This window comes from Jaculus jaculus, chromosome 1 (genome assembly GCF_020740685.1).
Source record: "Jaculus jaculus isolate mJacJac1 chromosome 1, mJacJac1.mat.Y.cur, whole genome shotgun sequence".
In the NCBI taxonomy this organism is placed as follows: domain Eukaryota; kingdom Metazoa; phylum Chordata; class Mammalia; order Rodentia; family Dipodidae; genus Jaculus; species Jaculus jaculus.
Genome location: NC_059102.1, coordinates 61,534,059 through 61,552,491, shown reverse-complemented (window position 1 = coordinate 61,552,491; position 18,433 = coordinate 61,534,059). Strand labels below are relative to the sequence as shown.

At 38.8% G+C, this 18,433-nt stretch overlaps 1 pseudogene; it reads left to right on the top strand.

Annotated features, from left to right (window-relative positions):
* The first annotated feature begins 525 nt into the window (after positions 1–525).
* LOC101608669 lies at positions 526–1,600 on the top strand (annotated as a pseudogene).
* The last annotated feature ends 16,833 nt before the right edge of the window (positions 1,601–18,433 follow it).

The following is an 18,433-nucleotide window of genomic DNA, read 5'->3' as shown; positions in this document are numbered from 1 at the left end:
CTACTGGCATAAGGGCTGACTGCATTATGCTGCCCAGGCACAGAGGGTCAGATCAAGGTTAAATTTGTAATGGACTGATGTGCTTGGCTAAAGATCTTGGACTGAAAGATTTAATATTTTAAGTTGGAAAACCTCAAACAAGTTAAAATACAGTCACGGAGCCTAGTTTTAGGTTACTGAAGCTACTATTGTCAACACATAAGCAAGCTTAAGGAAGATGGCCCAACTGCTTTACATTAAAACAATGGAGATGGGCCGTGGCCTGTGGGGGGTGGGGAGCTAGCTGAGCCTGGGACTGTCCTGATGGGGAGGAAGCCTCATAACTACTGAGGGTGAAGCTACCCTGCCAGGGTTAAATTCTTTAAATGGGAGAAAGGTGTAGCATTTCTAAGAAAATGAAAATGAATAAATCATCTCTCTTTTCCAAAAGAGAAGCCATATTAAGCTTACATATTTGAAGATTGTACCATCCTGCCTCCAGTACAGTTTGTTCTATAATCAATGTGATTCACAGGAACAAACAAAATGATCCTGGGGCATGGAAAATATGATTTTTATATTAGTCCCATGTTGGCTATGACCTCCAACATTTTCACTGGAGGGAGTTTCATTTTGAAAAAAAAAGGTCTTCTAAGACTTGCTAGAAAAGGCTCCATGAGAGCAGGTCAAGGTGGCCATGCATATCTTAAAGAATGGTTGTGGTGGGCTGGATTGCCATCAATGGGAGCTGGTGAGGTGGCCAACTTTGCTGCACATGCGTTTGCACCAGCCACACTAGTGATTCCACTAGGGGCTCTCAGCATCCTTGTATAGGCCATTCTTTCTTCATACTTTCTAAATGAAAGGCTTAATCTTCATGGAAAAATTGGGTGTTTGCTAAGTATTCTAGGAACTACCGTTATGGTCATCCATGCTGCAAAGGAGAAAGAGATTGAGACCCTAAATGAAATGTCATCTAAGTTAGGTGATCCAGGTTTTGTGGTCTTTGCAACATTTGTGGTCATTGTGTCCTTAATACTAATCTTTATGGTGGGACCTCGCCATGGACAGAGGAACATTCTTGTATACATAACAATCTGCTCTGTGATTAGAGCATTTTCAGCCTCTTGTGTGAAGAGCTTGGGCATTGCCATCAAAGAGCTGTTGGTTGGAAAGCCTGTGCTGAAGCATCCCCTGGCCTGGCATCTGCTGCTGAGCTCCATGGTCTGCGTGAGCACACAAACTAATTACCTAAACTGAGCTCTGGATATATTCAACACTTCCATTGTGACTCTGATATATTATGTGTTCTTTACAACTTCAGTTTTAATTTGTTCAGCTATTCTTTTCAAGAAGTGGCAAGATATGCCTGTTGATGATGTCACTGGGACTCTAAGTGGCTTCTTCACAATCATTGTGGGGATATTTTTGTTGCATGCCTTTAAAGACGTCAGCTTTAGTCTAGCCAGTTTGCCTGTGTCTGTTTGAAAAGATGACAAAACAACAAATGGCAATCTTGCCAGTATGCATGAAGTTCTTAATAATAATGAAGAAAGCTGGAGTTGAACAGCACAGTGGTGAAAATATCTCCCATAGAAATGGAAATCTGACAGCTTTTTAAGAAGGATATGTCGAAAGGCCAATCTGTAATTCTGTAAGAAAATGATTTTGAGTATCAGAATGTATTTGGAAAAAACATGGTCCTCAAATAATGTTCTCTAAAGGCTATCTTTTATTAAGCTTTCACTAATTTGGATAAAGAAATTACTTATATTTAAGCAATGGTAGCTCACTAAAGTGACCTCGATGCAATGGCTGGTTTCCATTAACATTGAATTGTAAAGGTGTTTTACATTTTGGTTCTTTCTCCAAAATATAAATGCACTAGTGACAATTTTAAGTCTATAAAGATGTTTTGTTCATTGGTGATCAAAGTCTAAAATGTTTGTCACCCCCATCTCATCAGTCCCTGGCCATAAAAGGGCTTTTGATTGTTTCAATACATCACCTTCAGATTTATCTTATCTGAAAATTTTCACTCCTATTTGATGAATGATTTTAGAGTGTTTAAGGAATTCCCAAGTTACTCAATGAATGAAACTCTCTCAAAACACAGAAAAGATATCACCAAGAAAACATCTGTGGCTTGTCCCTAAACATCTGATTTCCTGGGCACATTTGATGGCTACCTTGCAGAAGAAAAGCTCCTATTAAGTCAGTGAATCCTGCATACTTTGAGCCAGGCTCTTGACTCTGCAGTCTGCATGGGTCTATTCTTTGGTGCATAATATCTAGGACCTAGATTGACATTTTTCATCAGCTTTTATACTGCTCAGGATGCTCTCCTGATGGATTATATCTCCAAGTGGATCTTTTAACCCTTGGGGAGGAAAATTAAAAGACTGGGGTAATTTCTTAAATTTGGTAGTTCATCTTAGAATAAAAAATTGAACAAAGTTCTTTTTCTAAGTCCAAATGCTTAAACTGTAAAATATGGTCTCTTTGCACCCAGTAGTTTATTTTGTATAAGGGTTTGAGCCATTGTGCATTTTAGTATTTTAGAAAACATTTATGAGAAATGTTTATGGAAAATCTCAAAGATAGGCTGGTTCACACTTTCCAGCTTCAAGCATATCCACTTCACGGTCATTGACAAGGCTACCCTCAGCCCCTGTGACAGGAAAGCTGATACTTAGGTTTGCCATTCTCTCCTGTTCTTGCTTGTGGTTTCATCCCATGTGGTCTCCATTAATTAGCCTCATCAGTTCTATGAAGGAAACCCTTTTCTTGTGGCTGCCATTTCCCGTGTAACTTTTTTTGACTGTATTGAGGATTAAATGTAGGGTCAGGCTTTCTACCACTGAGCTACACTTTCAGTCTTTCTTGTAATTTAAGTTCCACAGATATAATTTTAATTATTTTTTGGCAGATATATTGCATACATAACTATACTTTGCACATTAAAAAAGTCAATTTTCATCATCTTGGGGAAGACATGCCCTTGTTGAGAATACACAAGACAATACTTAGAGGCTTATCACCAGACCTTGTGAAACTATGTTATACAGTCATATTTGTATTCTGCACTTCAGAGTACAAATAGCATTCTTCATTTGTAGCAGAATTAATAGTCCTGCGATTATTCATATGACCCAAAATACTGTTTTATAATGTAACGACCTATTTAAAGGTGAAACTCAGGTTAGCAGTACAGCAGAACAGTAAGTGTACTTTACTACTTTCTTTATAAAACTTGAATCCACTGGTTTAAAAAAAAAATGGAGATGATGCCTGAGAAAAGAGTATGACAGAAATGCAAATTCTTTTGGGAAAGAATTGAGTGGAGAAGGAACCTGCTTTCCAAGGTTGATTTATTTCACCCCTGAATTGAGAATATGGCTGTGTCTTGCATACCTGGTATTAGTTTTGGAAGCATGAAAAATGCATAGAATGGTCATGAATTTCATACCATTCCAGGAGCCACTGCTGAGACAGGGCATGATGACCCTGGTAGGCTAGAAGCACCTTTGGAATATGGACCCTAGTTTTCACAGAGACTCAAAGATATTTTGGATATAACAGGACTGTGCAAGGGCTACCATGGAGTGCACTGTTGGCCTGGGATGGAAGATTTCCTTGGCTACTCTGCCCAGCTGGAAAGGCAGAATTGGAAAATCTAGAGACTGTCAGTCTGTGGTTGTATTGGGCTTGAACTGCAGAAGTTTGATATTTGTTTGATGGTTGTTGAGTTTTCATTGTTCTAATCTCTCCTTGCTATGCCTTATACCAGTTGAAAATGTTTACTCTGTGCCTTTATATGTTGAAAGTATGTAACTTGTTTGATTTCACAGAACTCACAGCCAAGAGACAAGCTTCAATCTTAGATGAGACTTGAGACTTTGGGACTACCTTATTGGTAAAGACTATAGGGACTTTTGAAATTAGACTAAATACAATTTGCAATGTGTGATGGTTTTGAATCTACAGGGGGCCAGGGTCAGAATGTGGTAGTTTGAATAGATGGCCCCCAATATATTCAGTGTTTTATTAGTTTGTAGTTTGGATCTGCAACCTCCTCACTGGAGGAGGTGTCACTGTGCAGATCTTGAGGTGTGGTGGTGGGTTTGAAATTCCAATCTAAAGATATGCAAATTGTCTAGTTCCACCTGGAGTTCCTGAAGTGTGCAATGTGGCTTTCAGCTTTTGGCTTGGGGCTTCTCTCTCTCTCTGCTTGGACCTGTGAAAGCACGGCCAGCTTCTTCTGCCATTATGGAACTTCCCCTGGATCTGTAAACTTCAATAAATATCCCTTCCTCCATAACTGTGCCTGGTCTGGAAGTTCATCTCAGTGAACCTGAAACTGTCTACTACATGTGTTATTTTCTTATAGCAATTTCATTACTTAACATTGTTTGCTTTGCTTACATGTATATACCTGTGATTTTCTTTCTATTTCAGGAGAGTAGAAGCTTCATGGAGACAAGTTATTATTTATCTTTTTTATACTATGACTGATATATGTACTGTAGACCATAAAGTATTATTGAATAAAATGAGTGAATAGCAATATTATAAATTTACCTCAGAATCTTCATCTTTGCTAAATTGCAGTTATTACTTCACAGAAATTATAATTTTCAAATAGTATTTTAACATTTGTCACTGTATTAGCCAGAGTTCTCTAGAGGAACAGAACCAATAGAATGAATTGTATTAAAAGGGAATTTATTGGATTAGTTTATGACAGTCTAACAACAGCAGATTACAGGCCTGAGAGTCAAGGACCCTGGTAGCTGCTCAGTCCACGAGGCTGGATGCCTCAGCAGTCCCAATCCAGCACTGAAGGCCTGGAGGTGTCCTGGAGAGACGCTGCTCTTCAGTCTACGCTGCTCGTTGGTCCACACTGGCAAGCAGCAAGCAGCACCGGCAGCCACGTGGGAGGAGAGGAGCATACCTTTCTTCCCAGAGTTTCTTTTGATAAAGCCTCCTCTCTGAGAGTGGCCACTCACTCTGGGGGAAGGGCTCATCATTGGGGAAGGATTCTTCCTTTAGTTAATCCTTCCTGGAAGCAACCTCAGAGAACCACTTATGAAGAATGTCTGTGGATTCCTAAACATATCAAGTTGGCACAAACTTAACCATCACAGTCAACTATATTAAAAGATGTGTGTGTGTGCATGCATGTGTGTTATTGAATGCAGCATTGTGAAGAATGAATATATTTGGTTGTAACTTTGTCCCATATATACCATTAACTTACTGTTTCATATTGTGAAAATCTTGTGATCTCCGAACCTTAATTTTGTTGAATGGGAATAAACAGCACATATACGATAATATCAGAAGGCTTCATAATGTTAACTATGGAACCAGTATGGACTTTTAAAAAAATATTTTATTATTTATTTATTTGAGATATAGATATAGAAATAGGCAGGTGCAGAGAGAGAAGGGACATGCCAGGGTCTCTAGCCACTGCAAATGAACTCCAGATGTGTGCACCCCCTTGTGCATCTGGCTTATGTGGGTCCTGGGGAGTTGAACCTAGATCCTTTGGCTTTTCAGGCAAGTGCCTTAACCACTAAGCCATCTCTCCAGCCCACCAGTATGATTTTTAAAGTGTGAGGTGAGAGACAGTTGAAACCTATCTCATCAACATGATGGTCACAGTTACTACTGGGACACAATTTGGATCAGAACTTGTTGCTAATGATGTTAATATGGCCTAGGAGAAGAAAAAAAGGAAAGGAAAGGAAAGGAAAGGAAAGGAAAGGAAAGGAAAGGAAAGGAAAGGAAAGGAAAGGAAAGGAAAGGAAAGGAAAGGAAAGGAAAGGAAAGGAAAGGAAAGGAAAGGAAAGGAAAGGAAAGGGAAAAGAAGTGGTTAGTCAAACTCAAGAAAAATGAGGGTATAATAAAATTCCTTGATCTCAGTAATATGTAGAGCATTCAGTGTTCCAAAGCACAGTTAAGTTCCCCATTAAAGAATATCAAGGGCTGGAGAGATAGTTTAGTTGTTAAAGTGCTTGTCTGTGAAGCCTATGAATACATGTTCAAATCTCCAAGTCCCATGTAATCCAGACACAAAGTGACACAAGCATGCTCAAGCACCATATGAGGGTACACATGCCTGGAGTTTGTTCACAGTGGCTGAAAGCCCTGGTGCACCTATTCTATCTCTCTCTCTCTCTCATAAAATAATTTAAAAATAATAATATCAAATGCTACTTTTTCTAAACTTTCCTGTCCATGCAACATTTCCTTTTCAAAGCATCTGAGGATTAGGGTTGAGAAATGACAAATTGTAGACTTCTGTCTATGCTTGAAGAGTTGCAATCAACCTATACATATGGCATACTTTTACACCAGACCTGGAAAGTAAATGTCAAGTCTAGATGCAAGCAGGCTGATAGCCATGGTTGGTTTTTTGTTTTTGTTTTTGTTTTTTTTTTTTTCAGTTTTAAAGCTACATCACTTGGCCTGAGTCCCCAGAGTCAGATGGCAATGATTCACAGGTAAAAATCTCCTTTTGTAAGTCACTCCTTTTGAACTCTGCTCTTATCTTCCTAAGAGTAAAATTAAAATTATACCTCTCCATGAATTTCATTATCAAATACCAAAAACCAGAAGAAAGCATCCAAACTGTGACTCACTAGTGCTATTCTGCATGATGTGCATCTGCCTGACTGTGACTGGCACCAGGTCACGTATATGCAAAAAAATTTTCACGGTGAATGAGAAATCAAGTCTCTAGGAGTACAAAACGTTATTTCCTATTCTCAAGGATTCCTTACCCAGCTGCAATGATAGAATTCCCTCCTCTGCTCATTAACAACTGAAAATATAACTACCTTATTTATGAGCAGAGAAACACTACAGTCTGCTATGATCCAGATTATGATTAAGAGGATGGTGGAGAGCTGAGCATGGTGGTGCATGCCTTTAATCCCAGCACTCGGGAGGCAGAGGTAGGAGGATCACTGTGAGTTCGAGGCCACCCTGAGAATACATCATAAATTCCAGGTCAGCCTGGACTAGAATGAGACCCTACCTCGAAGAAAAAAAAAAAAAAAGAGAGAGAGAGAGAGAGAGAGAATGGTAGAGTGACTTATTTCAGAGCTCTAGAGACCTTTATATTGTCACAAAGGTGACTATCCAGGGAGTCAGGGAATTGTGTTCCCTTAGTAATTGCCTCACATTGTGACTTTTATACTTTATTAAATTTTCAGAACAAATTCATAGAAATGGAATTACTAAGACAAAGACATTGCCCTTCAGCATACCTTTGATTAACACTGATGAAGGTTTCCTAGGAAGGTGATGGTGACTTGGAGCCCAGTGCAATATGCTCTTCGTACATCCCTCACTAGGTATGGACCACAAGAAGCCTTCAATTAATTCTACTTTCTGTTTGTTCTTGAAGTTTTCCTTTTTTAGCAAACTCTTCGTTACAAGCTTGTTGACCCTAATGAGTCAGTATTAGAAATATTTTTTGTGAATGAAAGTGAAATTATCTGATTAGTCAATTAACATTTTTTTATCTATGATGCAGTTGGAGAGATGGCTGTTTCCATAAGTCAGTGGTAGTGTGTAAAATATGATTACATTGAACATATAAGTTCAATATCAGGTAGTACTGACCAATGGTAATTACACTGGCACAGTGGTCATCTCTGGAAATGAAAAAAGAAAAAAAAAAAAGACAAAGAAAGAGCAAAAGAATTCTTCCAAACAGATGAAAATGTTCCATATTTATCTGAATGGTGGTCACCTACATTTATGCAAATATAAATAATATTCAGCCACAACCTCAGAAAGGTGTGTTGGATGAAATTGTATTTTTAGGAGCATGTTTTCATTCCCTTCATTATTAGGGATAATCAGTGGAAAATATGAAGTAGACTTACAGGTTGACATAGGAAAATATTCATTGTATTTTTTCATGAAATGCAAGAGGAAAATAGGTAAAGTACCATATTGTTCTTACAGAGAAAGCAAGGAAGCAAAGAAATCAAACAAACTTACTACTGGAATATAAAGTAGACTAGTAGAGACTACTTCTGTGAGAGCTAATGAAGATGAAATTAAGAATAAGAAAAACAATCTTTATCCCTATGGGGATGTAAATGTACAATGTCCCCAAGAGGCCCATGTGTTTGAATACTTGATCTCCACCCGGTGGCACTGTTTGGGACAAATAAATACCTAGCAATAAACCTAACCAAAGAGATGAAAGACCTCTACAATGAAAGCTTTAAGATATTTAATGTAGTAGTCACCTTCTCATTGCTGGGACAAAGCACCAGACCAAAAGCAGCTGATAGAAGAAAAGGATTTATTTATTTATGTTAATTTTATTCATTTATTTATTTGAGAGAGAAAGAATGGGTATGCCAGGGCCTCTAGCCACTGAAACAAACTCCAGATGCATGCGCTTACGTGGGTCCTGGAGAATCAAACCAGGATCCTTTGGCTTTGCAGGCCCCCTTAAGTGCTAGTCCATCTCCCCAGCCCTGGAAAGGATTTATTTTGACTTACAGTCTTGAAAGGACACTTCAAGATGGAAGGAGAAATCATGGCACAAGCATAAGCTGGATATTACTTCTGCCACAACAGGTGGAAAACAGCATCAGGAGAATGAACTGAAGTAGCATTGGAAAACTGAAGGCTAATAATCCTCAAGGACCACACCGAGCGACATACCACCTCCATCAGGTCTCTACCTCCCAAACTGCCACCAGTTGAGGGCTGAGCATTCGGAACACAAGTTTATGGGGCACATTGATTCAAACCACCACATTAAGGAAAGAAACTTAAGACAACACTAGGAAATGGGAATACCACCCATTCTCATGGCTTGGCAGAATTAATATTGTGAAAATGTCTATACTACTCAAAGCAATCTACAGATTCAGTCTTCCATTGATATTCTTCACAGAATTATATATTAAAAATCAAAACTTGCCAGGCGTGGTGGCACAAGCCTTTAATCCCAGCACTCAGGAGGCAGAGGTAGGAGGATCGCCGTGAGTTCGAGGCCACCCTGAGACTCCATAGTGAATTCCAGGTCAGCCTAGGCTAGAGTGAAACCCTACCTCGAAAAACCAAAAAACTAAAACTAAAAATAAATAAATAAATAAATAAATAAATAAAAATCGAAACTTAAGATGGAAGCACAAAATATCCCTAAGAGATAAAGCAATCCTTACCAGAAAGAGCAATGCTAGACATATCACAATGCTAGATCTAAAATTATATTACAGAGCCATAGTAACAAAGACAGCCATGTAGACCAATGCAATAAATGAACATCTAATTGTTAGCAAGGGTATCAAATATATTCATTAGAGATAAGACAGACTCTTCAACAAATGGTGTTGGTAAAAAAAACACTGTTGGGCTGGAGAGATGCCTCTGCAGTAAAGGCACTTGCTTGCCAAGGCTAACAACCCAAGTGCCAGATGCACAGAGCGGTGCATGCATCTGGAATTCCTTTGCAGTGGCTAGAGGCCTTGACATGCCCACACACACTTTCGGTCTGTCTGTCTGTCTCTGTATCTGCTTGCAAATAAATATTTTTTAAATGTTATTTCCACATGTATAAGAATGAAATTAGACCCATATCTCTTAACCTGCAAAAAATAAAAATAAACACTTCAAAGTAGATCAAAACCTTAATATAGGACCTGATACTTTGAAACAATTTGAAGAAAAGCACTGTTAAAAAAACACTTCCAAAAAAGGGACATAAGAAAAAAAAACTATGCATAGAATGGAAAATCACTTTTAGCCAGGTGTTGAACTTCTTTACCTGAAGTAAGAGCTCTAAATTTTTTATACTGTACTTCCTATACAGTAACCTTGGGCTTAGGCACACAGTAAACCCAGGTGGGATTATCAATTGCATAGCTATTAGTCATCTTTGGCTCTGTGTCCAGTTCAGAAACTCTTCTAACTCTTGCGTATTGCAGGACTGACCACTGATGAAGCCAACATACATTTAAGAGTATGTCATAGTATTAGGAAGTGGGGCAGGTATTTCTAGCTCTGGTGTTAACTAACTTTTTCTTTGGCAGGCTAGAAAGTCAGTATTTTAGACCTTGTAGACCAGAAGAGCTTCATTGCAACTACTCAGTTTTGATGTGGTAGACTGAAAACATCCATACAGAATTAGTGAATTAGCATGACGGTACACTAATAAAGCTTTATTTCCAATAAACAGCACTTAAAGATGTAAGCATAGGCAAGGATTTTTTTTCTCCCCTCCTCCACACCCCTGGGAAGGATTTTTCTAAATAGGACTCCAACAGCACAGGAAATAATCTCAAGAGCTGACAAATAGGATGACATGAAATTAAGAAGTTTCTCCACAAACAATCACTAGAGTGAAGAGACATCCTGGAGAACGGCAATAATAAGGTGGAGAGTGACAGAGGGAGACACCTAACTGTACATCAGACAGGGGATTAATATCTAGGAGATATAAACACTCTAAAAATCCTCCATTCTAAAAAGGGGCTAATTAACTAAATACTCAAAAGAAATACAACTATACAATAAATATTTGAAACAGTATTCAATGCCATTATTCATTAGGAAAATGCAAATTAATACTGCTTTGTGATTGTATTTCATCCAAGGCAGAAGAGCTACTATTAAGAGGACAAACATTGTTCAAAGTGTTAGAAAAGTGAAGCCCTTATTCACTGCTATTGGGAGGAAACTTATAAAGTCACTATATAAGTCAATATAGAGGTACCTCAAGATAAAACTGAAAAAGGAACTACAACCTGACCTAATCATACCACTCTTGTGTACACCTAAAGGATTCTAAGTCAACATATCACAGAAATACTTGTACACCCATGTTTAGCTTCCTGATTCACAATAACCAGCAATGGAACCAGCCTAGATGTCCATCAACATATGGATGGGTAAAGAAAAATGTAGTGTGTGTGTGTGTGTGTGTGTGTGTGTGTGTGTGTGTGTGCACGTGCACACGCATGTGCTAGAAATAATTATTTAGGGAAAGAGGATAGTCTCAAAAGATAAATACCACATTTTCTTTCATGGGCAGAATCTAAATCTAAATTTTAGGCTCAGGAGAAGTGGAAACGATGTCTTAAAAGACATGGGAAATAGAGGGTGATGGATTTCAGGTAAAAGGAAGCAGAAGCAAAAACTAACCTGTGGAGGAAGTGGAACCAGCTGGAGGTGGAGAAGAGGGATAGGGGACGCTAATGGAGGAGAGGGATGATTGAGAACAAAGTACAAGGATACCTACTGATGAAGATGTCATGATGAATCCAAATCCTTTGTGTGCTAACCTCAAAAGTTTTCTTTAATTTACAAAACTAAATCAATATGATACATATATATATATATATATATATATATATATATATATATATTTATCCCATTTCACAACTGTATGAGGAGAATGAACAGAATAAAAAAGGAGCCTTCCAGTATAAATTATAGTATAAGTTTTTATTAAAATAATATATTGAGGGCTGGAGAGATGGCTTAGTGGTAAAGGCATTTTCCAACAAAGCCAAAGCCAGGTTTGATTCCCCAGGACCCATGTAAGCCAGATGCACAAGGTGGCACATGCATCTGGAATGCATTTGCAGTGGCTGGATTCCCTGGTGTGCCCATTCTTTCTCTCTCTCTCTCTCTTTCTCTCTCTCTCTCCCTTACCCTGCCTGACCCTTTCTCTCTCTCAAATGAATAAATATATTTTAAAATAAATAAATAAAAATCTAAAATATCGATATGGTTACATAAGCGAATGGTGTGAGGTTTGATAGGAACATGGGAGATTTTTAACAATATTTCATTTGCTTCAAAAAAATCTAGTAACATGGAAATCCTTTTCAAATCTATGATTTTTCAGTTTGGTTGTTGGCTGTCTTCGCTTTTTTATATTCACTTCCTGAGTAAGGAGATTATGTTCCAGATATATCAGAAAGTTCAAGTGGGCAACTTTCCTATTTGTTTACTTGGGCAATTTTTACTGTTTAAACTGTTTAGAATCTAGTGGACAGACTGTTGGTTTCAGTTATAACAAGCTTCCATCAAAATTGTACTTGTCAAGCTTTCAAAGAAGTTCAGACAAGGAAAATTCCCAAGACAAAGGTAGGTCATAGACAACTAAAGTGCTATATTTCAGCCTATTTGATGTTTCCTTTCCTCATAATTTAATAAGCACTATTTTTAGCTATTATATGATAATTTTCCTTACATGTATGAACTTTTTGTTGTTGTTGTTGTTTTGTTTTGTTTTGTTTTTCAAGGTAGGGTCTCACTCTAGCCCAGGCTGACCTGGAATTCACTATGGAGTCTCAGGGTGGCCTCGAACTAACAGCAATCCTCCTACCTTTGCCTCCCGAGTGCTGGGATTAAAGGCATGCGCCACCACGCCCAGCTATGAGCTTTTACAATGAAAGTATTTTATGAAGATAATGAAATTAATATTTTCCTCTTGACTCACAGTCAGAAAGACGTTTAACACCATTTGTTCTAGAGGCAGCATCACTCTCACTTTATATTTTGTATCTGACAAGTGAAGTTCAGGGAAGAATGAAGGGAGTGAGTGGCATTTGGTAACAAGACATCTAAACCTAAATGGTCTGGAACTAGATGTTTATCTTAGTTTTTTAACTTATTTATTTAGTAATTTGTATGTGTGTGTGCATCCACCAGGGTCTCTTACCCCTGCAAATGAATGTCTGTCCAACTTTATGTGGGTGGCTGGGGCATTGAATCCGGGCTGGCAGGTTTTGCAAACAAATGTCTTTAACAACTGAGCCATCTCCCTAACACCTGGAACTAATGCTTTATGGTGAATATTTCATAAACGTGGCTTAAATTGTTCCTCATTCTGCAGGGAGGTTTTCAGCTAAGCTACAGCAGGAGTTCTCAGTGACCTTGCAGCCCAAGCACGTGGAGTCTTCAGTAATAGGGTCTTACCATCTATTCCTCGTGGGAAACCAAGAGCCTCAGCAATAGTCTGTAATGTTTTGGGGAACATCAGGGACCTCCCTGACCAATAGCTCACTGGAAGGTATCCCATCCCTGACACTGAAAATTTTCTAGTAACATCCTATGGTTTCTGGGTGCACCATTGTCCAAAAAAGTAGGTTTCCATATGACTTATTCATACCTTCTTAGATTTTGATTAACCCTCCCCCCACCTTTCCTTTAGTTAATCTCTTCCCCTGCATTTTTAAATTGCTAACATAAATCTGCAATGATTTTACTTCTCCAGGAAAAGGTTAATGGTCTGACATCCCTTGCCATATACCTTCATTTTGTCTGAAAGTCTAATAATGAAAAGGACTGTCATTGCTGGTGTTTTTATCTTATCCTGCCTCTTATGTGGTAAGTTATCATAAATCAAAAAGCAAGAAGAGAAACAATCCCTAAAACTGCAGACTTGGGCTGAAGAGACAGCTTAGCAGTTAAGCGCTTGACTGTGAAGCCTAAGGACCCTGGTTTAAGGCTCGATTCCCCAGGACCCACGTTAGCCAGATGCACAAGGGGGCATAGGCATCTGGAGTTCATTTGCAGTGGCTGGAGGCCCAGGCATGCCCATTCTCTCTCTTTCTCTTTATCTGCCTCTTTCTCTCTCTGTTTGTTGCTCTCAAATAAATAAATGAAAATGAACAAAAACAAATTTAAAAAAAAAACTGCAGACTTATGATATGACTAAGGAAAAGTACTGTTGTAGAAGTCATCTTTTCTTGCTCTTCCCAGCTTGTTCTTGGGTTAGCCATCTTCTGAGTCTTAAAGAAACTCTGCCCTGTTAGTGTCTGGGTATGTAGAATAAGGTCTGAGTAGTCTCCCAACTAACAATGTGAGCTAACATTTACTGAACGCTTTCTATATGCAGGTTCTCTCCTAAGCATTTCACTTATCTCCATTCATTATTCATTTGCTCCCCCTCCCCAACGGCTCTATAAGTTAGGTCTTATTTCTCCATTTTGTAGAGGAGGAAACAGTTGCTAAGGAGGTATTGACATTATTGTTGTTTTTGCTAAGCTAGAACACATACCAAATTAGGCTGAATGCATTTATAATTATAACAAAGTAAATAAATTCATTGGCACAAAAGAAGCATAGATGGTACCTCCTAGTACTTTGCCTATGCTAATGTTCTCTGTCACTAACTCTGATGTCCCTTTATTTGCAAAAAGACCCGTGTAAGGGGTTAATGGGAAGAGTTCAATTCCCTTTACTGAACTCTTACACCTCATATCAGGTAGATAGTAGTAAAGGTAACGTCTTCAAACAGGTGTTTCAAGCGCCATCACAACAAGACGGTGAGCGCAGCTGCTCCATGCTGCACCAGCAGTTAGTTGAGCAGCCCCTTACAATTAGGAGATGGCAGAGGAAGGAACAAGAGAAGGTGGCTTCGACAGCAGTAGGACACAAATCTAATGTACACCCAAGCCACCTGGTCATCGTGTCAAAGTGAAGCGTCAGATTCAGTAGTTGCAAAATGAGAGGTCTGAGAGTCAACATCTCTGGCAAGGTTCTAAGTGTGGCCGATGCTATTCTAGAGTGCACACTTCAGTAGGAATGCTCTGCAACGAATCCAAAGTAATCCAGACAATTCTAATACTGAGGCTTGGGGACTTTTAATGCCAAATGGTGGGCAACAACTCAAATCCCTAGAACAACTGGCAGGATAGCATACAAATTTATGATGGTTCAGAAGACTGAGACAAGAGGCCAGCTAAATAGGGGCTATGTACATAGACTCTGTCTCAACAAACAAACAGATGGACAGATGGACAAGTAAACAAACATGGGTGAAATCAGCCCACTACAACTCAAAAGGAAAAGCAGAAAGCAGATGTCCAGCGTTAGGTGTCAGAATCAGAGGACAAATATTTCATGTTTTATCTTGTGTGTAGACTCTAGATTTTTTTTAAATATTTTATTCATTTATATGTGTGTGTGTGTGTAAGAGAAAGCGAGAGAACGGGCATGCTGGGCCTCTAGCCACTGCAAAGGAATTCCATTTAATGTGTGTATGTAGCTGATAGATAGATGATAGATAGATAGATAGATAGATAGATAGATAGATAGATAGATAGATAGATGATATGAAAGTAGAAGGAGGATTATTTGAAGGGAAGAAGGTGACCAATGGGAAGAGGAGGGGAAAGAGAGAGAGAGTGATGGGAGGTGAATATGAACCAAGTATAATCAAATATAAGTATAAAGATGTCATATGAAACCCATTAGTCATATGCTAACTACACAAATAAAAATTTGAATTTTAAATGAATTTGCATTAATTTTTCCAGACACAAAGGAAGATGTGAGAGCAACAGGAAAAAAAGCAGCATAAAGAGAACTTTTCTTCTTGGTATATAATGCTTGTTTTGCAGGAATACCCAAGAAGTAAAGGGGAGTTATTTTGTTATCTTTATAAAACTCCCCATCATCTTGACTCATAATACACATTTAAATAGTTACATATACATGATTTATACATGACTATAGACCTTTTATATGCAACTATGTATATGACATAATAGCTATATATGCATATATAAATTATACATAATATTTTGGATGTTCTTCAACTAATAAAGTCATAAGTAGAATGAATACCCAGACACCATTTTTCAGCCATAGTAAAGAATGCTAGAATCAAGTTTTTTTTTAATTTTTATTTTAGTTATTTGAGAGTGACAGACAGAGAAAAAGGCAGATAGAGAGTGAGAGAGAATGGGCGCGCCAGGGCTTCCAGCCACTGCAAACGAACTCCAGACACATGCGCCCCCTTGTGCATCTGGTGAACGTGGGTCCTGGGGAATTGAGCCTTGAACCGGGGTCCTTAGGCTTCACAGGCAAGTGCTTAACCGCTAAGCCATCTCTCTAGCCCTAGGATCAAGTTTTAAGGCAAGGAAGGCTGCAGACACTGGGTCTGAAATCGGAAAGTGGGCAGACAGAGAAGGAGAGAAGAGCTAGAGCAGAGCTCACCCGGATCCAGTCCAGGGGCCTCAGCAAGGCAGCAAGTGATGTGGTATCACATAAGTTCTCTCCTGAGGGACCTGCTAGCATGAAGGTCTGACGAATGCATGGGTCTCTGAGAGGAAGGTATAAAATGGAATGATCCTTAATCCAAGAGTAGAATTCCTTCTGGGATTACCTGAAGAGCAATAGGCCTTGGAATCCGGCCAGCAGCAGACCCTGAGCCAGGAAAAACCAAGAGCTCTAGCAGGAAGAAGTGATGGAGGATCTGGGACACAAAGTATGCAGCTCTGAGGACAGGGAGTAATTGCCAAGAAAATGGCTTAGATTTCAGTTGAACTTTTGGTCTCCATCTCTGCCACTTGTGAAAGCCTTTAAGAATCTGTTTTATTGGAAATATGTGCAAACATGACACCTGGCTGAAAAGTGCCATCTTGGAAAATAATTGGAATAATGCATGCAAATTGCTTAGCAGAGTCCTAGGTACAAGCTCCACTCTTAAAAATGTACTTGTTGACTAATCATTGATTAGTGATTGAAAACCTGTCATGCTCAGTGAGAGAATAAATGTGACATTTCTCCAGTGCTTTAGATGGACTTGAACATAAAATCTCAATCAAGGCTAATGAATCTTGTCAAGAATTTGCTACTGAAAGTTACTTCTGCACAACCCAGTTTGGCAGAGGGAGCCATAAATACATTTCCCAGCATGTCTAGTAAACTCTTATTTGGGTCTATCAATAAATAGAAGGGACATTATATATATTGTAAAACGTGAACTGTGTAGCTTGAATACAGTCAAGTCTTTGAGCCATCTGGGTGATGTTTTTAAAAGATTATTTATTTATTACTTGTTTATTTATGAGAAGAGAGAGAGAGAATGAATGCACAGGACTTCTTGCCACTGCAAACTTCAAATGCATGTCGCTTTGTGCACCTAGCTTTATGTGGATGCTACGGAATTTAACACAGGCCATCAGGCTTTGTAAACAAGTGCATTTAACCACTTAGAAATCTCCATAGCCCTTTTAAAAACTATTACTCACTTATTCATGAGAAAAGAGAGAGCTGAGTGATTTTTAACAGCAATGAGTTCCGTCATGGACCCAAGGCTTCCTACAAGAGTTAATACTAATAATGATTTCTGATTTGATAGATCCAACTGTTCTCCAATACTGGTCCAGACACCTATAACCAAATCATATCCCTTCAGCTATTTCTTCACACATAAAATACAGACTTCCTCGGGCTGGAGAGATGGCTTAGTGGTTAAGCGCTTGCCTGTGAAGCCTAAGGACCCCGGTTCGAGGCTCGGTTCCCCAGGTCCCACCTTAGCCAGATGCACAAGGGGGCGCACGCGTCTGGAGTTCGTTTGCAGAGGCTGGAAGCCCTGGCGCGCCCATTCTCTTTCTCTCTCTCTATCTGTCTTTCTCTCTGTCTGTCGCTCTCAAATAAATAAATAAATAAAATTAATAAAATAAATAAATTTAAAAAAATACACTTCCTGGACCCTGTCTCCCTTGGATTCCAACTCAGATCTGTGGGGGGGAATCCATAAATCTGTTTATTTTATTTTAGTCAATCTAATGTAAAGCCGATGCACATGGAAATTCTAGATAATTTTTTTCCAACTTATGTTGACTAAGTTCAAGAATGTCTGGGATAAGGACTTGGGAGATGGCTCAGCAGTTAAAGGTACTTTCTTACAAAGGCTGCTGGTCCAGGTTCAGTTCCTCAACACCCACATAAAGCTGGATGCAAAGTGGCACATGCATCTGTGATACCAGTGCATCTACGACAATGGGAGGCAGAGCCAGGAGACTCTGAAGGTCACAAGCCAACTAGTCTGGCATTCACTTTCAGTCTGGCAGTACGTGGCAATAAAACTTGTCTCAAGAGGATGGAACACAGATAACTCCAAGCTGTCATCTGACCTCCACACATGCACCATAACACATGTGCCCACACACATACTCACCACATATAAATATAAAAGCATCACGAGTCTCTGGGTCTAGATCTACATAACCAAAATGAGCAACACTGTTAAGCAATTGAACTTGAGTATTGAAGATAACCAGTCTGTAAACATTAATCAAGTAATGGCTATTCATATGTATAATATGTTATCTTAGACTTGGAAATGAAGGCCTAACCATGGATATGTGACTGCAATTAAATATGGGGAAATAACTTAGGCTTCATGTAATTAGGCACTGAGAAACTGTCCTCATTTCTGGTTTTAGGCAGTTAATTATGCTTCTGCTTCCCCGATGTACATATGCTTTGAAATCTCCCTCATTAAATTATCAAAATGAAATAATTTTAATTTATGTGGCTTTTTATAATTAGTTTGTAAAACAGTGCTTACTTTCTTAAAGATAAAAGAAATCCCTGCTTTTTTTTTTATCTCTTTCTTTTTCTCTCTGTCTCTCTCTTGCATCATCGCCATTTCCCCTCATTTTCC